The sequence below is a fragment of the Dermacentor andersoni genome, chromosome 2 (assembly GCF_023375885.2).
Source record: "Dermacentor andersoni chromosome 2, qqDerAnde1_hic_scaffold, whole genome shotgun sequence".
In the NCBI taxonomy this organism is placed as follows: Eukaryota; Metazoa; Arthropoda; class Arachnida; order Ixodida; family Ixodidae; genus Dermacentor; species Dermacentor andersoni.
The window spans coordinates 128,572,265-128,597,819 of NC_092815.1; positions in this window are offsets into that span (position 1 = coordinate 128,572,265).

Here is a 25,555-nt window from a genome sequence, read left to right on the forward strand (position 1 = left end):
TATCACCTGATTGATAGTGTGAATATGGTCTATTGTTGAGTTGCCTTTACGGAATTCTGCCTGGTCCTTTGGTTGACAGAAGTCTAAGGTGTTCCTGATTCTATTTGCGATTACCTTAGTAAATACTTTGTTGGCAACGGACAGTAAGCTGATTGGTCTATGATTTTCAAGTCTTTGGCGTCCCCTTTCTTATGGATTGAGATTATGTTAGCGTTCTTCTAAGATTCCGGTACGTTCGAGGTCATGAGACATTGTGTATATAGGGTGGCCAGTCTTTCTAGGACAATGTTCCCACCATCCTTCAACAAATCTGCTGTTACCTGATCCTCCCCAGCTGCCTTCCCCCTTTGCATAGCCTCTTGCAAAGCCTCTTGCCGCAAGACTTTCTTTACTTCTTCCGGCGTTACTTGTGGGATTTCAAGTTCCTCTATACTATTCTCTCTCACATTATCGTCGTGGGTGTTATTGCTACTGTATAAATCTCTATAGAACTCCTCAGCCACTTGAACTATGTCATCCATATTAGTAACGATATTGCCGGCTTTGTTTCTTAACGCATACATCTGATTCTTGCCTATTGGAAGCTGTCCTCTTGGAACATGAACCGGATATCGTAATTGTAACTGAAACTTGGTTAAATAAATCAATCGAAAGTGCTGATTTCCTTCCTCCGAACTATACGGCTTGTCGCAAAGACAGAGGATCCAGAGGAGGCGGTGTTGCTATTGTTTATAAAACTTCAATGGTCTTTGTTGAAATTTCATCCCCTCCAGAACTGGAGTGTATTGTGGGTACCACAGAGATCGGTGGTCTGTATTTTGTAATTGTTGCAGTATATCGCCCCCCTGGCACCTCCGAAGAATACATACTATTGCTGAATGATTTCTTACTTGAAAAGTTTGGCAACAGCACCTGTAAGATTATAATGGCCGGAGATTTTAATTTACCAAATATTGACTGGGAATATTATCAGGAAGGTCAAAATAATCAGGCCGTGTCTCGTGTTCTTCTGAATCTGACTTTTTCCCTTGACTTAACACAAATAGTAACTATGCCCACACGAGCCCACGAATTGGGAGAATCACTACTTGATTTGGTGTTTCTAAGCAGATCTGTCACACAATCCAAGTACTGGTGTGAAGTCTTAGAAGGGATTTCTGACCACAATAAGGTGATCACGTATGTCTCTACCACATATACCCGAGCAGAAAAGAATAAAAATTTGCTAGTCCCCGATTTGTCTAAAGCAGATAAGTTGCAGTATTGGACCATTTAGAGGAAAGTAATGATGATTTCAGCCATTTTGTTTCGCTAAATACTACGTCAGTAAATGATGCTTGGGAGAAGTTTAAAAGTGTGGTATTAAAATCAATAGCACTATTTTTTCCCAAGCGCCCCAATAAAGTTAACAGAAAAAACCCATGGATTACACGGGGAACAATTCATAAAAAGCGCCTCCTGAAACGAATGAGGTCTAGAAAATTCTCTACAAGAACACGTCATTGTATTCATTCCGCTTCACATGAACTTAAAATGGAAATTATTAAAGCGAAACATTGTTACATGAATAAAACACTTACCAATTTTATTAAATCCTCTCCGGGAAAATTTTGGAGGTACATTTCAGGGCCCAAATCCAGCATTAAATTTCTGACAAGTGAAAATAAGACTATGACGAACAGCTCTGAAATGGCTTGCCTCTTCAATGAATATTTTGAATCGGTCTTCACATGGGATGATGGTTCTACACCCCTAACAGTACATTCCATTACGCACTGTATATCTGAGCCAACTATTAGACAAGACGGCATTTTGAACCTGCTCCTTAAACTAGATGAGAAAAACTGTCCTGGCCCTGATCAAATTCCCAACGCTTTTTTAAAGAGGTACGCCGAGTGGTGCTCATGTTTCCTTTCGGCTATCCATACTAAATCTCTAGAATCTGGCGACGTTCCGAGAGACTGGAGGCGGGCTAAGGTAGTACCGATTCACAAACAGGGTTCCAAACATGACGTCACTAATTACCGGCCAATCTCTTTGACAAGTACATGTTGCAAAACGCTAGAGCACATCCTTACTACCCACCTAACTAAATTTGTGAAAGAGAACGACGTTTTGGGCAAAAACCAGCATGGCTTTCGCCGAGGGTACTCCATAGTCACTATCCTCACTGAAGTTACGCATGAAATCGGTCAATGTATTGATGGAAGGGGTCAAATAGATATGATCTTTATCGATTTCCGCAAAGCATTCGACAGAATATCCCATAGAAAGCTGCTTATGAAGCTGTCTCATTTCTTAGGTAATACCAAGCTATTCAAATGGATTGAGGCATATTTGTCACAAAGGGAACAATTTGTTTCATTAAATTCTGTTAGCAGTACCAATAAACCAGTTCGATCGGGTGTGCCGCAAGGATCTGTTATAGGCCCTTTACTTTTTTTCCATATATATTAGTGATATGGGAGCAGGTTTTTCGCCGCAAATATCCATCAAGCATTACGCAGATGACACCATTACATATGCTAAAATAGGCACTCCTAATGATCAACAGGAGCTTAGTAACCATTTACAAAAAGTCAGTCTGTGGTGTGATGAATGGCAAATGGAATTGAATACATCAAAAACTGTTTGTATGCGTTTGACGCGTAAAAAGGATCCTTTAATATTCCCCTACAGCATTAACGGAGCCGAATTAGCTGAGGTTAAGGAATATAAATACCCAGGAATTCATCTCACACATGATTTGAACTGGTCGGTACATGTCGACAACATCTGTAATAAGGCCATGTGCACACTTTGGTCGTTACGACGAAAACTTCACGACGCCACACCAGAGGTAAAAACAATGGCCTACAAAATGACTGTACTTCCTGTACTGACCTATGCAAGCCATGTTTGGGAGCCGTACACTCAACAGAACGCACTAAAATGTGAGCGCGTACAAAACAGGGCCTTGAGGTTTATTTTTAACACATACGCTAGAACCCAGTCCGTCACCGAACTTAGAAATAGAGCTGGCCTCATGACTGTCAAGCAAAAAATGCAGCTTAACAGGCTGACATTCTTTTTTCACGTATTAAGCGGAGACTATAAAGTAGACTTAGAAAAGCACATCACATTAGAGAGACCTGCTAACCCCAGAACAAAGCATCCAAAACATATTAAACCACTTAAATGTAGAACAGAATCCTTCAAAAATTTGTTCCTGGTTCGAAGCATAGACGATTGGAACAACTTGCCACATGATATAGTAGAATGTGCTGATTTACAATCTTATGTAAAGGCTGTTACCAATTATTTGTAAACGGTTGAGAATACATTTTATTGTTAGCTGTTTATCGGTTGCAGTTGTTTGGGCGCGTTACTTTTTTGTTGACCCATATAGTGCTATACCTTACTCATTGTAACTCATGTTGTTTGTTGCTTCATATTTGTTTATATACTGTGCCTGCCTAGCCTGATTGCTTTGTATTGAATGGTTTAAACATCTACTATGTCTAGTTTGATGACAGCAATGTAACCGCAACTCCTGTCTTGGCTTGTGCTGACAGTATGAATATATGAAAAAAAATAAAAAATATTTCTAGTTTCTTCTTCACTGCTTTTAGGCTTCCTCCGTTCCTGGGAGCCTGTTCAATTCTATGCTAATTATAGTTCCTTATGTCAGCTGTCTTACGCTTGTTGATTATTCGCTTGTTGATTATTCGTTTAGTGAAGAGTAATCGAAAACTTACTCCTCACTAAACAAACAAAAAGTGGTAATGATCGGAACTTGCATGGAGAAAAGAAGGACTTGTTCTTACAGTCGATGTACGCATACTGTTTTTCCCGCTTTGCCGAGGAGTTGACTAGACCGAGGTAACGTGTACGTATTCTGCTCTCACGGAAAACTGCGAATGATATGCCTCCACCGAATTCTGCGAGAATCATGACCAACTAGTTTTTGCTAGCACAACCAAGGGCAAAAGAGCGAGAGAGTCAATCCTCTATATAGAAAGCAGATGTTTATTTTTAACTTCACTTCGTGATTCTTTTTTGTTATTTTTTGGAGAACGAAAACGAAGCTAGCAAACGCAGGGAATTCATACACCAACATCGCTTCTGTACCAGTCACTAGTAATATGATAAATTATTCTGTTTCAACTCAACTTCGGGGCAGTTTAACAATGAAATTGTGGGGTTTAACGTCCCAAGTCGACATACTGGCTGTCTTTGACACAGTAGTGAAAGTGTCTAGGTTAATTTTAGTCCCACGAGGTTCTTTAACATGCACCTGAGTCTTTGTACACGACATATTTTGTATTTCGATGCTATCAGACTGTGGTCGACCACGTCCGGAATAACCCGCTCAGTCTCGTACTCAGGAGCGAAAACGCGTAGCAATTTGGCCACCCTAACGGATAACGCCAGTTCTTCTGAAGGCACCCATGCCGTAATTACCTTATACTATATTCTACCGCTCAGGTGTTCTGCGAACCACTACACATGCTTTTATTTCTTTCTCTTCTCCCTCAATATATCCGATACAAAAGAGCTGTAGGCGAGGGACGGCAACTCTTCTAGATCATGTAGATGTGACGCGCATCAAGAGAGAGAGAGAAAGGCACAGGAAAGACAGGGAGGTTAACCAGAGATTATCTCCGGTTTGCTACCCTGTATTGGGGTCGGGGCAAGGGTATGCGATAGGTGAGAAAGAGAAAGGGATTTAAAAAATAAAAAACACGATGCACACGTACACGCCCATCAAAAGGAAACAGATAATCAGCGATCTAGTCTTGCTACATTAGCCGGAATTGCGCGGGCTATTACTGATGCCCACATTAGCAACGATGAGTTGGATCGCATTGAAAAAAAAACCCAGCATAATGACAGAACTAAAGCAATAAAAACAATACAAATGAAACGAAGAAAGGACACGAAAGACCCTGGACCTAATTCACAAAGAATTTAGTTCGCCCGGCCGCCTTCGTCGATAATATGTCGAATATCATGGTTGACAGGCATTCGCTCATAAGAACAATATTAGCCTAAGGTGATTTAAGCGAATACGGGCCCTGGTATTACAGGAGAGTCATTTAGCAGTAGTTTCACCCTGATGAATGAATCAGAGCAAACAAGTTTTGAGGGGGAGGGTTTCGACAATAAACCTTGGTTGCTGGTCTCCCAGCCAGCAGAAAATATTTCGCGGTCATTGCCACATGGTAAATTCCCAATGAAAGCTTCGTCAGAAGTGCCAAATATTCTGAATAACAGCGCCCACTTTGTTTTCTCATTTTACACAAGCGAATATTCGGCTGCCGTGCCTCTCTCTCTCTCTCTCCACCTCGTTTTCTCTCACTTGATTCCTTGGCTCTTGCCGCAAAGTATACGCAGAGATACCAGCAAGGGAGCTGCCGTGTTCGTTCGACGCTACTGTTGAGCGTGGCGCCTAGCGTTACATATTACATTGGCGCAGAGCTCACTTACTCGAGAAGAAAAGGAAGAAAGAATAAGATCACTACTGCAGTCAGAGCTCGCTCACCACCTCTGGTTGCAAAGCTCTCCGAGCACATGTGATTGCACGGGAGGCATCATAGAGTGCCTGAGAGTTTCCTATGTGTCATCTGGGTTATACAATCTTAAACAACATTACACCCTTTGGGTCGTATCTTGCCACGCAACAGAATCTTCATCTGTCTTGTCCGCATTTCCTTTCTTGAATGCTCCGAGCCCGGTACGACCAAGTCGCGAACGGCATGCGCGTTGTCAGCATGACAGAAAATTCTCGACAGGAAAGTAGCGAGCGCAGCGTTTTCAAGAAAGGAACGGCAAGCAAGACAGATGACATTGTTATGTGGCAAATATACACCCCAAAGGATGTACATTTGTTTAAGAGACTGCTTATCCCTTCACACAGTATACGCCATTGTCGTGTGTAGTGTGCAAAATAAAAACAGGGTCAAGAAGGCAAAAAAGCCTGAATGTCCGAATTTGACAGGGGGGCTCGAGGGAGGGCGATGCAGACTATAGGAGAGGAAGAAACGTCGGAGGTGTGTATTCTTTAAAGTTACATTCGTGAGTACGAGGCTTGTGTAGGAAATAAATCATATCTGTCACCTACGTCTCTTTGATGTGACATGTCATAGCAAGTAAAAGATTGTGTTCCGGATATGATAGGCTGTTTTTAATAATCTGTGTCACTGTCTATAGTCATTGCCTTTTTGTAGTTGTTAAAGGTGAGTGTCTGTGACCACTTTGAAGGCTGTTTTCTTCATTTACCATCTCAGGCTAGGAGGAGAGTGTTGTAGGCCTATGTGTTCGGCCGTTTTTCTATTGATATTGGCTGTCGGACTGTAGTAGCGAAGTGTCTAAGGATTAACTTCCGCACACATCAATCTTTTATTTATAAATAATATAACTTTGTGGAGATGCCCATGATACATTTGTTCGCAACATTTCCTATATCATAAATAGAAGTCAGCCAGTTAGTCGATCAGCCCAGTCACTCAGCACTCCAATCAGTCCGTCGGCGGCCCCGTCACTCAGCCGTCCAATCAGTCAGTCAGTCGGCCCAGTAACTCAGCAGTCCAGTCAGTCCGTTAGTCAGCCCAGTCACTCAGTAGTACAATCAGTCCGTCAGTCAGCCCAGTCATTCAGCAGTCCAAAACTTCGTCAGCCGGCCTAGTCACTCAGCCGTCCAATCACTCCGTCAGTCGGGCCAGTCACTCAGCAGTCGAATTAACTCATCAGTCAGCCCACTCAGCAGTCCAGTCAGTCGGTCAGTTGGTCGGTTACTCTGATCACGTCAAAAGTCAGATTTGAAATAAATGTGATAGTCGCCGAAAAGAACTGACACATTTGTGCAAACACTTCAATACCTGCATCGGTGTTTTCAACAGTAACTTGCATTTCCACTGAAGACTAAGTATAGTTTATGACATTATAAATTGAAAGTACATTGTGAAGTTATTATAGACAAAATTTGTACTCTTCTTTTACGCTTCCCGTCTTTCAACAATTCAAGCCATTTTAGAACTAACCCTATATTTAGTAATTGAGTGTAAAACTGGGCGAGTTGGTTGGTCTTCGTCATAAAAGCAGGGGGAAAATAACGGCAACACAAGAGAGAGAAGTGCACAGGACACAAAAAACATTATGAGGTTTTACGTGCCAAAACCACTTTCTGATTATGAGGCACGCCGTAGTGGAGGACTCCGGAAATTTCGACCACCTGGGGATCTTTAACGTGCACCTAAATTTAAGTACACGGGTGTTTTCGCCTTTCGCCTCAATCGAAATGCGGCCGCCATGGCAGGGATTCAATCCCGCGACCTCGTGCTCAGCAGCCTAACACCATAGCCACTTAACAACCATGGCGGGTGCAGGACACATAAGTACACAGCAAATAATCAATGCAAGGGGTAACGATTGGGTCCGGGCACAGATGGACGGTTTGTATTTATTCTTTCCTGCGTGCAATAAACCAGTCAGTTGTTAGTTGTGCGCTTGTCATGTGTACTTCTGTGTTTAGTTACCGTTACTCCTGCGCTGTTTTTAATATGAAGATATAAATTAAGCTCGTGTTCAACTCCTGCTCCATCCAAAGACGGTACCGTATACCTGAAATTAGCTTTGGAATTTTATTAGCGGCCGTTTTTAAGCAGGGAACAACCAGTAAATATTTCTACTGAGTCGTACACGCCTCTTTTTTATGGCAGATTTTTCTCCACCCAGCTGATACATAATAAGCTGTGTTCACTTTTGGTTGAATTAATTCTTTGTACCATCGATGTAACAACGAACCACGCGTGGCAGCGAATAAATGCTACATACGCGTTACTGACTACGAGTTCCTCTAGTTTCCTGAATATGCTTATCAATATGCAATTCTACCCTGGTCTGACATGGGCCACACTGAATGATAGAATTTGAAATGAACACCACACCCTCCGCCACCCTCTTACCGCCACACTTGCTCCTACTTTTCCACGCGTGTTCTCGTTTTCCTCGGATAATCGACGCTGTGCTTCTCTATTGCCATCCATGAACACTGCCGCAACACGCAACTGTCCAACGCGTGCCGCCGCGGTAGCTTGAGGGAAGTTACGTCTTCGTTTTCATTGGTTGTTCGCTGGTCGTTTCCATAATAAAAGAAAGCACAGTATGCGCACGCAGTTCGGAATGATGACAACACTACGACGTCATAGAAACTGAATGCTCGGTCGATGCCCCAATTCTACTGATTACATTACAGAGGACAAGAAAATTATTGATATTAGCATGTCTTTCGTTTTTCCTTTTTGGGAAGTAAACCATACTCCGTCATATACTCCTTACCCCGAACAAAAATTTGATCTTTCGTGTACTCAGTGGGGTGTAGTAGTATGCGACTTTTAAAGGAAGCAAACTGAAGGGAAACGTGCAGTGTCGTAACGGTCTCTCGCTGTAAGGACACCTCAACAGCACTGCAGGGGGGGTATAAAGAAAGAGAAGAGGAATGAGGCCTCCCCAGTGAAGCGGCAGGCCCGTCCTCTTCTGGGATGTTCGCAGATCTTAGCCGTTTCACAATTTCAACGCGTTTACGGCGTACTTATTCTTTTTACCGCTGCTCAGTCTGGCTCTTACGTTGGAGTAGGTGCTTTTTGTCTCCAATACTGCAAGTCAGCCTATTGTGCTTCTCGTACTTCACATCTAGGGTCGCTTCACGACCAATTCCCACGTGCACAGCCATTAGCACTGCAGGTACAATAAAAGCTTTGCTCTCCACACTGAGAGAAAGCTGGAATGTGCTTGAACGACTACTACTGCTCAAGATTTCAACTTCAAAGCAACGGCTAAGTACAAGCACGGCACTGTACATGCACAAGCACGGCACTGTACCAAGAGCAAAATCTTAGAGTCTCCTGTTGCTAGTACTTGCTGCGCCACATCGGTAGCGTGGTGGCTAAGTTAGACTGGGAACAATAAAAGATCAGCATGTCATTTAGCTATTGAAAAAAGTGGTTCGTCCTCATTATTTGACTCGTTTGCAGATACAGTGGATTTTTCCAACACATACCCCTACCGAACTCATGTGTCCTGTGGCAGCTAAGCTCCAGAGACAGGCTGTAGTGAGTCTCCGACTACTGATAGCGCAAGATAATCTTGCTGAATCGGTTATGTCCACTGAAATGCTATGAACAATGACCAGAGAATGCAAAAAATATTTCCAGACTACGCAAGCGAGGAACTGCATGAAATGAACAGCAGCGTTAGAGGCACTCGAAAATAGGGACAAATCTCCGAACAGTAGCGTTCTTGCTGTAAGGCTAAGTGCAACAAAATTTTCGACAACGTAAGAAGCCTGGTCTCAGATAGTGTAGATATGGAACAGCCTGAGTGCAAAAGTGTTCATTTGAGGCACAAGTAAATCTACCGTGAGAGGCTCGCAAGTGTAAACGTTTTTGATGCGATAGTAAAAACAATTACACCGCCATTACCGCTCCCCGGAACTGACGCATCACTCAGAACGCCCAGAAACGAAACTTGGGTGTGCCTTCGCGATTTGATGCCATACGCGGCAACTCGTGGCACGATCGTAAATCTCTGAGGCAAAATACTGGCACTTACGTCACATCCGCTAAACACCCGATACACGCGTCGTCTCCTCAGGTTATATTTAAAGGTTGATTAGAAAAAAATTAGGCAGTTCACAGTCGTGCAGCATTACCGAAATCGCTTTAGTAGTATATACTACTTATTTAGTACGTTATGAAAAGGGTGAAAGTTTGTTGTCTCTAGGCCATTAGGGGATAGAGACGCAGATATGTTTTACGTAAAACTGGGGATATGTGCTTGATGATACGGACATGACATAGTGAATGCTAGGGTGACTGAAATGGTACACACAAGACATGCAACTGACACAAAACGCACAAATACACACAGAACTAAAATATTTTCATGAGCTAAATGTTCATTCTTTCAGAAGTATGGAGGTTACCCAGAATAAAAAACGTGGTGGTTTACAGTGGGGAAGGCAGAGGGAGACACAGGAACACAAGAAGGAAATAGAGAAATATATAGAAAAACGGACACAGGCACACAATCACGGCAGTTTGTAGCATGCGACAACAGTTAACATTTATTATCAGGGCTAAAGCCGCTTGCGCAACGTTTTCCTCAGTAAAAACTGCAGCAATGCTTTCGTAGCGCTCCGCTCTGAAAGCTTTTGGCGTCAATACTCTAAAAGGGTTTGTTGTGACAATTATCGGTCGGTACTACGAGCTAGCGCTGTCGAGAGGGATTGTTTCTGTACACTATATCGAGCACTGTCGCCGAAAACATATTCAACTGTCTAGTCACCACCACAGTCATCACAAGCAACGTTGTCAGCCATTCTAATGCGAAAAGCAAAAGAATCCGTAAACGCTACCCCTAGTTATAGCCGACAAAGCAGGATAGCATCACGTCGGCGGAGTCCTCATGGTATGCAAACGTGGAGAGCAGAGTCCAGGCAGTGTAGTCAGTTGTTTCGAAAACTTCGCGTGCTCCACACATAGTGTGTGACGTCTCTTGTCCAGCAAATGAGGTTATTCTACCTACATTTGACAGTGACAACGGTTTAAATTCATGTGTGCTGTCTTCAAGGGCTTACCGAGCAGCATTATGGACTTGATCCTTGCCTTCTGTGCCGTAGAGACTTGAAAGTCATTCATATGTGATGTGGTGCCTTCTCTCGGTCAAGATATGAATGAGCTCCTTGATCTCGAACGCCACTTGTTCGCGTGGTTCTCTTCGCAGGGCTGATAGTAAAGACTGCTGCGCCGTTTTCGAATCGCTGATTACGGACCATCGTTGTTATTGTTCTTGGCTGATGACACGAAGCGTCGAGCTACGAGTCCCACAGTCATTAATTTCGTAGGGTTGTGTGCTTGCTCCAGTTTCCACCCTGAGGTGGAAAACTCATACATACGAATTCGGACGTGTTCGATGTACATCTAGGCAAAAGTATACAAGAGAGAGTTCTTTTTTCATCGCCTGCTCCTGGAGACCAGTGTCTCGCAGATTATTTTTCAAACAGCTTCAAAGCATGGGATGCGCAGGAGACAATTCATGGCCTAAGTACATTTCGTAGGTTAAGGTACAATTCTTAAGGTACAGTGAGCGTCGGCACTAGGACAGTAGTTTTGAGTTTTATTTATTTATTTATTTATTTATTTATTTATTTATTTATTTATTTATTTATTTATTTATTTATTTATTCAGGTTTCTGCATTGCCCAATGGGGTATTATTGTAGAGTGGTGGAAAGAATAGCCGAAATGAAAAACAAGACAGCAGCAGTCACTTGAACAATGAACTAAAACATACATCTTGCCAGAATGAACAAGACATACTTGCGGTAACATCCATAACATTCGCATCCAACTGATTGTGCTCGCGAATCATAAAAGCAAAAGAAGAATGCGCAGATACAACTGTACAACACCTTACCAGTCGAAGCTTTTCATAATGACCATTTATTTCTGTGCGATCAATAGTATGAGCTCATTTTGTAGAAAACTTCATTAATACAAATTTCATCATTTGAATAAAAATTTTAATTCCAACATAACGTTTTTGTTCTGACAATTTTTAAAAACTAGTTGATTCTTAATTTGAGTTATACTGGAATTAGGGTTGTAATTACAACTGGCAAAGCGTGCAGCAAGATATTGTATGCGCTAAACTTTATAGATTAGCACTTGACCATGACGATCCTATACTGCACAAGCAAATTCAAGGATTGGTCGCACATTTGTGACATGCACAGCCTCTTCTTAGGTTCTTGGGGCAGGCTTAAAATTGCGCTTAATAAAAGCTAACGCACCATTAATTGGCTTTCTTAATTACATATTCTCTATGTTGATTTCAAGACACGTAGTGAATTGATAAATATACACCAAAGTACTGTTCAACGCGGACAAGCGGGGTACAAGCAGGCTATTACGAGAAGGGCTTGCATTTCTTGGTAAATTCAATAAACAAGACTTCTACATTCAAATTCATTGTCGATTTTTTTCGCACCACGAAACCACAGTGCTAAAATCACGTTATGAGGCATCAGTATCATCCGTGTAGTGTATGGGTTTATAGATAACGCAATCATAACCGTACAGCTTAACATTTGAAGTTCACAGTTATAACAGATTATTCATGCTAACTAAAAAAAGTAGTAGTCCAAATTGTGCCATGTGCGCTAGCGAGCCGTACGATTCGCCACAATCCGGACATTGGCGCTCTACTCATGCTCTGGCAATGCTCCGCGTTTAGCGGCACCGTGTTCTGTAAAGAAGAAGACTGGGCAGACGCCCTGCGAAGCGACGACCACCAGACCCAGCTCCGGGCCGTCCAGAGGGCTCACGAAAGGGCGAAGGCTCACGGGCTTCCTGTCCCAACGTGGGTGCAGCCCGCAACTCCTGCCAACCACTAAACCAAGAGTGGGTGGGGAGTGGTTCCTCAGGACTTAATGAAGCTATTTCCTCCTCCTCCTCCAAATTGTGGCACCCCGGAAGTCACGCCAACATATGAAGAACAACCATTTACGACAACAGGCTGCTTTCAGCAAGATACATAATCCCTTATCCACGCAAGAGCAGAAGCAGGCAAGACTACAAATGACCATTTATGACCATACCATACCGTCATAACCATACAGCTTAACATTTGAAGTTCACAGTTCTGGCAGAATATTCATGCTAACCAAAGAAGTAGTAGTCCAAACTGTGGCACCCCGGAAGTCATTCCAACATATGAAGAAGAACCATGTACGAAAACAGGCTGCTTTCAGCAAGATACATAATCCCTTATCCAAGCAAGAACACAAGCAGGCAAGTCTAAAAATGACCATTTATGTAAAAGAAGAGCCTCCGGAGCAATCACGAATGCCTTTGAAAATTTGGATACCACTCCCTATCGTATACATTTTAAAGACCATGAGAAAATCCACACGCTTGTGTAACACACTCTAAAACGTATCTAAAGTAACGTGGAACTGCAAAATAGAAATGATTGGATTGCAAATGTTTTATAAAACTGCTGTAGGTAAGGTGCTCAAGCGTTTGGAGCGTATATTTGGGGAAAAATTGTCTGTAGTTAGCGACGCTATTTTTGTTAGGGGAATTTACTATTGACTCACCATTCGTAAACATCCGCCCAAACGATATTTCCCAAGTTTGTGGTGATATGGAAAATAACAAGAAAGGACTCCAAACGTCTTACGCATGTTTCCATTACGAGATCGGAAATGAGATTAGGCCCTGGAAGTGAGTTTAGTTAAGGCAGCCGAGAAGAGTGCACATGCCATTTGGCGGGGACAACATTGTCAGCCATAGGTTCAACAAAGTAGAGCGAAAAGACGGCATTTCACCTTGAAATGTTTCAGAAAACGGCAATTGAAAATATTTGTTAAAGCAAGCTGCCTTGTCTGAGTCTTCCAATAAGTTTGTTTTATCATCCATAATGTCCGGGGCACCAACAGACCCTATCCTATTCGATTTCACATATTTCCAGACCTCCTTGGGATTAGTAATAAGTTTTCTCTCTAAGGAAGTGAGAAATGTATCTATAGCTTGTCTTAATTGCTTTTTAGCACTTTACTTAATTTAAATTTCTTTCCTGACTTCAGTAGCCTTGGTTTGCCGGAAGCGCTTGAAAAGGCAATTCTTTACGTTAATTAACCTCCTTAAGTTTCCAGTCACCCAGTTTTATCAGTCGTAACGGTTCCCTGTATAACCTTGGAAGCAACGTGACAATTGAAAATACTACTGAGCTCAGCTTTATAAAAATCCAAAGACTGGTAAGGCTCATGACTAAAGAACGCCCATGAAATTCGGTCAAAAATTATGAGATCTCGGACGATATTGCGTCATAATTACCTCTTTCGATCAGAAAAAAATGCAGCATATCTAAAACGCCCTGATGGAATCTGTATGCAGCGAAGCTTACGAGGCACTTCTGATCGCACCTTCTGATCTGGCTAAGGAATGCCCCGAACGAGGTGATGTGCAATGCAATGTTTCTTTGAAAGAAGCATGCTTGCTTTTTGCGCCATTTGTTCGGGGTACCCGACCTCCCATTGGAGGCGCCTATGCGACCATGTACGCGGTTGCCAGGCGGCATAACGCATGCGCAACCTGAGGCCATCTCCTCCGGTGCCCTCTCTCCCGTGTCATTGCGGCTCACTGCGTCGCGGCCTCCTCTCTCTCTCTCCACCAGCGGCCAACGACTCGCATGCGCAGGCCGGCTTCCCTCATCTATCTTTGACTACTGCGGGTGAAGTATTGAGTGTGAGCCATCGCACCTAGATAGCGCCGCTGTCCCGCAGCCGGAGACGAGCAATTACGTGGTGTCAATTAAACGGCAAGTCCTACCCACAGCTAAGCAATATAAATACTTCGGCTTATAGATAAACGAAGGAAAGATTTACTCAACTACGCATCAGGATAATGTGAAAATAAGGCTGAAGCGGATGCAGCAGTAATGAAACATAGAGCACTTTGAGCCCACAATAAATACGAGGTGGTGCGTAGAATCTGGAAAGTAGTAACGGTTCCAGCACTAACATTCACAAATGCCAACCTGTGCTTAAAATTTCATATTTACTCGGGGTCGGAAGTTAATCAAAGATCGCTAGGCTGGTTCGCTTTGGCAACCCACTGCAAAACCCCAAATGAGGCTGTGCAGGGTGACACAGGTTGGGGCCTCCTTTCAAGTCAGAGAAGCGCGCAGCAAAATTAGTTTTGAAGAAAGACACGGGAATACGAATTAAAAGAAATGGGTGGCTCATGTGCACAAGTATATGTAGATGAAAAGCATTGTCACAGAATGGAGGAAGAGGTCACGAAAGTTGGCAGTACAGCACAGGGTAAATGAAAGTATAAATAGACAACGAGAAGTCATCAGAAGGAAAGTGAAAAGCATAGACAATGAATTGGATAGAAAGAACAGGAACAGAAAAAATCATGGCGATTAACAGGAATGAGAAGGAAAAATGAGAAGGTGAAATCTGTACTATAACACTAAGGGAAGTGCCGTGCTATTTGAGGCTCGAGCTGGTTGTCTAAGGACAAAAACATACCACAAGAAATATTCGGAGGCATGTCGATGCCGCATCAAGAATAGAGGAAATTTAACACATAATAATGCACTGTGAAGGAATTTACCCAGTGAGACCGCAAGTAACGTACACCTTCCGGAAGTACTCGGATTTAATGTGGACGGGTGCATACACCCTGCAGCAATCGATACAAGCAAGATACGTTTAGACTATTGGTGAAAAAAAAAGCACGGAAGAGGTTGATGCGACCAGAGACTTTCAGGTGTAGTTGGTGGTACAAAGTAGATAAAGAAGTTTTGAGGAAGGTAAAATTGAATTGAAAATCGAACGCCGCTCGGCCACCACAGCATCTGCCTCATATGTGGCAGGTACCGAGTTCAAATTCCGGTGCCGCCGGAAAGCCACTCGTTTTTTCCAATGAGTAGAGATGTTCCCTGGCCTGGTTCTGGGCTCTCATGGGGGTTCACATATCGAAACAGGGTAATAGAGGTTTCAAAAGTAGTCTTTGGATGCATCTTGCCCAACCACAGAAGGCCTTGTTGAAGAGCATCGGCTGCGGCTGTGGAAGGCAAGTGCTGCCGCCGGGTACCTACCAGTAAAATAGGTGCAAGCGCACTGCCGGCCTGGTGCTCAGCCATTATAGAAGCTCAACGCGTGGAAAGGGGTGTTTGTCCCGGACACGGAGGTGTCCCTACCTCAATAGGTGCATTTGGGGTGCCCTATGGGAAATGGTTGCCATAGGAGCGGCCCAGACCTACTTTTTTTTTCTTGGTTCTCACAAGGGTTTCGACAAGATTTTATGGCGCAGGTTCCTTTCCAAAGAGTATCACCTTTGAAGAAAGACTAACGCCAGGACGGGGTTATTTGAACCAGTGGGTGCCCGGCGATTATGGGAATCCAACCCACAATCTCCCGCTGCCGAGGCGGGCGCTTTACTAGGCCACAGCTGCCAGGCTGGCTGAATGAAAATCTGGCTCATATTCGCAAGGGCGATAGTCAAATCAAAGACAGCGAGACTCTGCTGGCTGCCAGGGAACGCCACGCACTGTTCGATGTAGCGTGATTCGTTGATCCAAGCAATCGTAATCTGCACGTTACACTAGATGATTAGCCTCTGCAAAAGCTGAAGAGCGAGAAATCATAAGTCTCCTGTCCACATCACAGCACCGAAACCCAGAGGCGCTTGGCGGATCAGGCATTTAAATACTTCGTTGTCACATGATGACACACGTAGTTGCCAGGCTCGCTGATTGAAGACCTGGTTGTTATCCGGAAGAGTGGCAATCAAATTCAATACAGTGGGATACTGTTGGCGACCAGGGAACGACACGCACTGTTCGATGTAGCGCGATTCATTGATCCAAGCAGGCGTCAACTGCGCGTCGCACGACATGGTTAGCGCCTGCAGAAGCTGAACAGCGAGGGAGCTTGAGTATCCTGTCCTCACAAAGCTGCTATAGCAGGTTAAGTATGTTATGCCTTCATGTGCACTTCACCCAAGAAACAGAGGCTATCCCATCTGTTTAACTTTATCCTTGGAATATTGGATACTTCATGAAGCCAAAATTAGAGAGGTTCAGACGGACACGGTGCAGACATACACGATCACGTCTGTCAAGGCGACCACATGCGGCGATCGCACATCTGAACTTTCTGGAAGCGAGTAGAGAAGTATACAGCCAGTAGAGAAGGAGCTTGACGTGAACTTGATAGTTATTTTATTTCAAGGCTCTGCAATATACAGGTTGCCGTGTTTTGCCCGCAGAGCACGAGACTAACCGCGCATACTCGGGTTACTGAAATTCCATTACTGCAGACGGATGCTTCAGAGATACGTAAGCATATACATACATCCTGTTTCTTTCATTCACGGCTGTAAGCTTCTTTTCCTTCCTGCTTGCGTCCTTCCTCCATTCTCATTCTGGGAACGCCGCCATGTGGTTCATTACGGTACATATCCACGCCCTTTACTAACAGGCAGCCAGCGTCGCTTATGCACAGCCCGACAGGACTTAATAGACCGAGACGCTTCCCAAAGACGCTGACGCAATCTTTCTTTCACGACTCGGGTTTCTTGCCATTCCCTTCACGCCACTGGCGTCGTTCGCCTGACATCTTCCCGTCTATATATAGGCGCTTTTCCTGACGGAGCGTTTGCCGCAAAGCACAGAAAAGGTGCTTTGTGCGAGGTAGGCGTTATAGGTAAGGCAAGCTGGCGTAATTTTCTCCGAGTTGCCGGTTAAGTGATATGGCCGAAGGATCTGAATAAACCTTAATAAAGCGCTTGACGTTTAGAGTGACGGTGAGTGGACAAGATACGGAAAATAGACAATCACAATTTTTTTTTTATTTGGTACGTGCTACGACAGCCTAATGAAGTTGACATGTAGTAACTGTGGCAATGTGTACGGAGCCTCAAAGTGAAAGTTGCAACGACAACACTATTATTGCGCCCAAACGCATTCAAATCTGAGTGATTTATCCGTGTACGGCAAACATTTACACGCGTTTTATACACTTACGCGAACCTCAAGCGCTGCTACCAAGCCCCTGATGCTTCCCTCTTGATTCTCGCTCTGCCCCCCTGGACAAGGCATCGCTCAGGAAGCCTTGTACTCCTACAAAAATCAATGCTTAATTCAATACTGTTTAGTTATTGGCATCGCATATTTCAGTGCAATATAGCTGCACTGTGCCTTTATCCACATGAAATCATTATAGATGAAGTAAGATAGTGAGGTAGGTAAGCTGGTTTCGATTCATTTTAACATGTGAGACAGTGAAAACCAACAGGAACGAAAAGAAGTAATATCACCGCGGTTTTTTTTCCTTCCCTTTGTGCCTGTTTATTGTCGCTCTTTCACACATTAAAATAAAACCATTATAATTATTTATTGCGTTATGGTGAGGATTTCTGCCTTTAGTCAGTCCTGCTCTATTTAAAGAGGTAGGTGCTATTGAGTTTGCGGCGCTAATTTAGTTCCAAGTTCCTTAATGGATTGGAGAACCTGTTGTAGCATATCAGTGATAGCAGTTGTACGTGCGTAAGCCAGCCTTCTATTGTACTTCATATGAAATTGTTACGCCTAGGCCGATATGCTTCGAGAGGGAAGCTGGCCGGGGACACGTTCATCAGGGCAACCTCTTCGCTTTTTGTCACAATAAACCTTCTCTCGCTCTCTCGTTGGTCCTTGTGTACAAGTTTGTGCTGCCTTTGCCATAGAGTGCATGGACAGATTCTTCTTTTCTCCTTTTGCTTGAGTATTTTGGTGTTTTACCACCTCTGAGTGACTTTTCAGTTTATAGTAGCCATTCGTGCTGTCCTTTAAGTTGCTCCTGTTGACTTTTTTCCCTTTGTTTTTACCGCACTAAGTAATTGTGATCTGGTGGCTACTCAGCTAAACCATTCCGCTACAACGCCTTGGCAACGTAACTGATGTAAAACAAGAATGTTTGTGATTACTTGGGTTCGAACAAAAAAGCGCATGATTGAGGTAATGGCAATCTTCCATTGTGACATAGTAGTATAGCGGTGCCACGACGGTTCTAGTTGACAACACGTTAATGGCTGATAGTAGAATATCTGTTATACATGAGAAATTTCATATTCCTTTTTTACGATTGAAATTGGGCTTATACTTGTAAACAGCCATTAGTAAAACGTGCATGTCATTATAACGAATGAGTATACTAATGAGTATGGAGCCCTACCACGAAAATAATTAAGCAAGATTACTGGGAGTTAAAGGCATAATGGCCATTTTCTCTACGTTCAGTGGTGCAAAAAGCATCAACATTTGTTTTCAAGTTATCATTCTCTTTTAGGTGCAAAGAAATATTTCAGCACCTCCAGAAGAGGTCATCGTGAGAAAGCATGTGACCATGATTAAGTTCTGGTTTCTCCAAGGCAAAGCAGCATAGCAGCTTCATGATAAAGGTTCACAAACGTTATGTGACAGTGGCCCTGATATGGTACTGTCAAACATTGGGTTTCCGATTTAAGAGTGGCCATTTTGTTGTTGAACTGGGAAACCCAGTGGAAGGCTTCTTTCTGTCTGTGTGCCTGCAAATATGAAAGTCATCCAATATATTGTCATTGCGTCTCACTGAATATCAGCCAGAAATATTTCTACATAACCTGGAATGCGGGAGAAAATTGATGCCATTATCCATGACGACTTGGAAATGAAAAACATTGGAACAAAGTGGATCCCAAAAGTTTTGACAGATATGTACGAAGGGAAACGTGTGGAGACAATGGTGGCTGTTTTGCGTGAGGTTTCACGTGAAACATCTTTAAAATTGGTAAAGCTAAAGAGGCATGTAACGAAAACATGGTATATCATTACCGCTTATATCTTTGCAAACGTACTACCCGCACGCCCTACTTTAGTATTTTTGTGTAGAGAGCAAAGTGTCAGTTTCGCCCGAAGCGCGAAGCATCGATTGCGACAGCACATTAGTAGACAGCCATAATAAGTAAAGATAGTAAGTAGTTTTATCGGCCGTATAAACTTGCAAACACTCGCTTACTACCTAAATTACCTAGCATATTGTCAGCGCGCACAGGTAAACATGCAGACGTCACAGTCAATGACCGCCTACATTCGCTGTGAAAACGCTGGAGGGAGGAAGCGCGGCAGCAGCAGCGAGTGAAATGATCTTCGGGCTGTCTGTCGCTTCAACGCAAACTGAGTGACGAGAACACAGCGCACGCGAAGCTACGAGTCGTCGTCCCCTAGACTAAGCAGATAGCTTTAAAGATAAAGCCATTGCGGGCGTGGCCGCGGCGTACGCAGTTGTTGCTGAAGTACAACCCCTACCTTCCGCCTCCCCGATTCCTTGCGCGCGATGGAAGACGGCACGCTTCCTCCCCGTTTTCCCCCCATGCGCACGCCAGATTGAGCCGCGATCATCGGCTCACCCTCGCACGCTTTCACTCGCACGTAAGCATACGGCGAGCAGCGACCGTTTTGTCGCCTTTTTACTTTATACGCAACATCACGGCGACGGTAAAAATGGACCTGCAGTGTCCATATAACTGCTCTCCCAATAAAGAAAGCCAATACTGGATCTCGCAGTGTCGGTTGCACTGATGGTGCCCTTTCTGAGCCACGAATGACGCAATCAGAGTTAAGTTTAGCCTTTCGCTCGGCTTTCAGAGAGGCATAAGTCGGCAGTAATTTTGTCGATTTAAGCGGGAGGGGTAACGTTTGAGAAAGCTTACTTCGCAATAGTATTTATAATCCCTAAGACTGAAACCATCTCTAATCGGGAATTATAAGGGTTAAAATGAAGTATGCAGTTATTGCAGTAATTTCACGCTTGCTTGGTTAAGCCAGGGAAGCGAACCCCATCGTTCGAAATCAAGCTCCAGAAATGGCGTGAAGATGCTCGGGCAGCAAGAAAAAAAAGAAAATGGTTGGATCCCATGCTAGATGAAAGCAAAGCGTTCTGTGCTCTTTTCATTAATCAACGATAGTTAGCGGTGATGTGGAGGGCGAACGCGTAATTTCTTCAACGTTTAGTCGAATACGAGAATGGTGATTTGATGCTAAACTTTGCCTTTCGTGCGTCGCTGTGTTTGCTTGAAGCGTTGTTGCTCGCCATTGTTCCTAATCTCTGAAAAGGTTGGACATTGCCATTGCTTCACATGACAAGTCTCATTGTGGCAGAAGTGTTAAGTATTAATTTAATTATGGGGGCTGGTACGTTCCAAAACCACGATCGCAATATGAGGGACACCATAGTGGTTGAATTGAGATTAATTTTGACATCCTGGTGTTCCCAACGTGCACCTAAACCTAAGTGCACTAGCGATATTGTACTTCATCATCATCATCATCATCATCACCAGCCTGGTTACGCCCACTGCAGTGCAAAGGCCTGTAACATACTTCTCCAACTACCCCGGTCATGTACTAATTGTGGCCATGTTGTCCCTGCAAAGTTCTTAATTTCATCCCCCCACCTAATTTTCTGCCGGACCCTGCTACGCTCCTCTTCCCTTGGAATCCAGTCCGTAACCCTTAATGACCATCGGTTATCTTCCCTCCGCATATCCTGCCCATGCCCATTTCTTTTTCTTGACTTCAACTAAGATGTCATTAACTCGCGTTTCTTCCCTCACCCAATATGCTCTTTTCTTATCCCTTAACGTTACAACTATCATTCTACTTTCCATAGCTTGCTGCGTCGTCCTCAATTTAAATAGAACCCTTTTCGTAAGCCTCCAGGTTTCTGCCCCGTACGTGTGTACCGGTAAGACACAGCTGTTATAAACATTTCTCTTGAGGGATAATGGCAAACTGCTGTTCATGATCTGAGAACGCCTGCCAAACGCACCCCAAAACATTCTTATTCTTCTGATTATTTCCATCTCATGATCCGGATCCGCAGTCACTACCTGTCCTAAGTAGATGTACTCCCTTACCGTTTCCAGTGCCTCGCTACCTATCGTAAATTGCTGCTGTATATGGCATAGTTTCTAGGAATAATAGCAGGGGAGAGTTATTACTAGAGTTTGCAGAACCGAGTAATAAGCGGATAATGAATACTTCTTCCGCAAGTGGGACAGCCAAAAGTGGACGAGGAGGAGCTCAAATGGCGATACTAGAAATGAAAAAGACTTCATGCTCTGCGCTAACCCTGGCATCATACAAGATGTGTACGTGCTCGGCAAGGTTGCCTGCAGGGACCATTGGATGGTAAGAACTCGAATTAGCCTAGACTTGAGGAGGGGAAGGAAGAAACTGGTACATAAGAAGCCAATCGATGAGTTAGCTGTAAGAGGGAAAATAGAGGAATTCCGGATCAAGCTACAGAACAGATATTCGGCTTTAACACAGGAAGAGGACCTTAGTGTTGAAGCAATGAACGGTAATTTTATGGGCATAATTAAGGAGTGGGAAATAGAAGTCGGTGGTAACTTCGTTAGACAGGATACCAGTAAGCTATCGAAGGAGACGAAAGATCTAATTAAGAACGGCCAATGCATGAAAGCCTGTAACCCTACAGCTAGAATAGAAATGGCAGAACTTTCGAAGTTAATCAACAAGCGTAAGACAACTGACATAAAGAACTATATTATGGATCGAATTGAACAAGCTCTCAGGAATAGAGGAAGCCTAAAATCAGTGAAGAAGAAACTAGGAATAGGCAAGAATAAGATGTATGCGTTAAGAGACAAAGCCGGAAATATCATTACTAATATGAATGAGATAGTTCAAGTGGCTGAGGAGTTTTATAGAAATTTATACAATACCAGTGGCACCCGCGACGATAATGGAAGAGAGAATAGTCTAGAGATATTTGACATCCCACATCTAACACCCGAAGAAGTAATGAAAGCCTTGAGAGCTATGCAAAGGGGGAAGGCAGCTGGGGAGGATCAGGTAACAGTACATTTGCTGAAAGATGAGGGGCATATTTTTCTATAAAGACTGGCCACCCTACATAGGCAATGTCTCATGACCTCAAGCGTACCGGAATCTTGGAAGAACGCCAACATAATCCTAATTCGTAAGAAAGGGGACGCCAAAGACTTGAAAAATTATGGACCGATCAGCTTACTGTCCGTTGCCTACAAAGTATTTACTAAGGTGATCGCAAATAGAATCAGGAACACCTCAGACTTCTGTCAACCAAACGACCAGGCAGGATTTCTTAAAGGCTACTCAACAATAGACTATATTCACACTATCAATCACGTGACACAGAAATGTGTGGAATATAACCAACCCTTATATATAGCTTTCATTGATTACGAGAAAACGTTTGATTCAGTCGAGACCTCAGGAGTCATGGAGACATTACGGAATGAGGGTGTAGACGAGCGATATGTAAAAATACTTAAACATATCTATAGCGGCTCCACAGCATACGTAGTGTTCCATAAAGGAAGCAACAAAATCCCAACAAAGAAAGGCGTGTGGCAGGGAGATGCGATCTCTCCAATGCTATTCACGGCATGCTTACAGGAGGTATTCAGAAACCTGGATTAGGAAGAATTGGGGATAAGAGTTAATAAAGAATACTTTAGTAACTTGCGATTTGCTGATTATATTGCCTTGCTTAGTAACTCAGGGGACCAATTGCAATGCATGCTCACTGACCTGGAGAGGCAAAGCAGAAGGGTGGGTCTAAAAATTAATCTGCAGAAAGCTAAAGTAATGTTTAACAGTCTCGGAAGATAACGGCAGTTTACAATAGGTAGCGAGGCACTGGAAGTGGTAAGGGAATGCATCTACTTAGGGCAGGTAGTGACCGCCGATCCGGATCATGAGACTGAAATAATCAGAAGAATAAGAATGGGCGGGGGTGCGTTTCGCAGGCATTCTCAGATCGTGAACAGCAGGTTGCCATTATCCCTCAAGCGAAAAGTGCATAACAGGTTTGTCTTACCAGTACTCACGTACGGGGCCGAAACCTGAAGACTTACAAAAAGGGCTCTACTTTAATTGATTACGACGCAACGAGCTATGGAAAGAAGAATGATGGGTGTAATGTTAAGGGATAAGAAAAGAGAAGATTGGGTGAGGGAACAAACGTGAGTTAATGACATCTTAGTTGAAATTAAGACAAAGAAATGGGCATGGGCAGGACATGTAATGAGGAGGGAAGATAACCGATTTTCATCAACGGTCACGGACTGGATTCCAAGGGAAGGGAAGCGTAGCAGGGGGCGGCAGAAGGTTAGGTGGACGGATGAGATTAAGAAGCTTGCAGGAACAACATGGCCACAATTAGCACATGACCGGGGTAGTTGGAGAAGTATGGGAGAGGCCTTTGTCCTGCAGTGGGTGTAACCAGGCTGATGATGGTGATATTTTATAAGCTTGTTAACTTTCTTGAACAAAACCATTTTTTCTGTGAGAGTGGACATGGCTTTCGCAAATTCTTTTCTTGTGAGACTCAGCTAGTTTCTTTTACTGATAACTTACGTATATATCTTGGTAGCGGCTTTTTCACTGACTTTGCTTTTGTTTTGTATATTTTGAAAACTTTACACAAGGTTAACCATGTATTGTTGCTACACAAACTAGGCGCACTAAAAATTTACCCGGGATTACTTAGCTGAAAAATAACTGTTTCATATTTAAAATAAACGGGCATCATATTTTTCGACCCATGAACCATCTGAGGCTTTCCCCATAATAAAGTTATTACTCGATAACACATGTATCCCATGCGGAGGTGGAGCCATTGCCTCGCCCCGCATGACGCCATCCGAGCTAAATTTAGCCTCGCGCGCGGCATTTGTATAGGCTAAGCTCGGCAGTACGGGTGTGGATCCCAATTAGAATGGCCGTGTTTGAGAGAGCCCGCTATGTCATATAGTAGGTATGATATATCACGCTGAAGCTGGCGCTCATCAAGAGTTATAAATTCTACGATTGCGAAGTTTCTTTCCTTTGTTTTCGCAGAAATGTTACGGTTCCTCGGCTACAGCCCCCCTGCCTTCGACAGGCATGCCGAAGAGGTTGCATTATGATACTCGGGCAGTGATACGGAAAGATATAGAAACGCTTTGACCACGGCGGAACGCACCCGCCTCCACAGGGAGTGCAAGCGCTGGAAATTTAGGCAAGCGCTTGAGCACAAATATTTTACGAATGTGTCAGACACGACAGGCGCAGGTCAGTCTCGGGCGCCACTAGTAGGAGGGTCATTCATTACTGTAATGCGGAAACACCCTCTGACGTCTGCAAACAAACAGGTCTGCAATGAATCTGGAGCGAGCACGATTGTATAATTACACCGCAACACCCCCACTAGCTGTAGCATAGCTTAGTCATAAAAGCATCCAACTGTACGTAGTTTGTATCCCCGGCGGAGGTATCCTCCACCGGGGCGCGAGCCTGGCGCTGTCGGGAAGGCTGATAGCTGCATGTGCGTTGTCTTTGCTCGTCCTTAGTGCCTGTCAATCGCGTAATTTGAAGTTTCGCACACGCGTTGAAGGTAGAGGCTGCAGGAGCATTCGCTCCCTTCTGTCCTAACGCTGTCTTCATCACGCCTGCGTTATGACAGCGTGTGTTTGCGGTCGTCGAACGAAATCGGTTCATGTTCGGGCTTGTTAATTTAGTTAGTAAGCGAATGTTTGCTGCTATTATACGGTCCATAAATCTGCGAACCTCACTTGGTGTAGTTGCTTAATAGTTTTATATCGCAATCAACGCTTCGCCTTTCAGAAGCAACTGTGACTTTTCTGAAAGAAGTGGTTGGCAGCACTGTTAAGCCACGCGACGACTGCGGTTCTTGAGAATGCGATAACCGTTCCTATGCATATGCGTGACGCAAGTAACTTATGCAATAAACTTTCACGTGGTTAAATAATCCTTCACGCTTTAGGCAGCCTACGAAATGCTGATTGGGGTTGAGCAAAACAAATTCTTATTTGGCTAGTCTTACCACTTCTGAATTCAATTAAAAAGATATGCACTGGCATAGTACTAAGTTAAGCTACTTCAACAACCGTTATGCCCTCTACTGCATG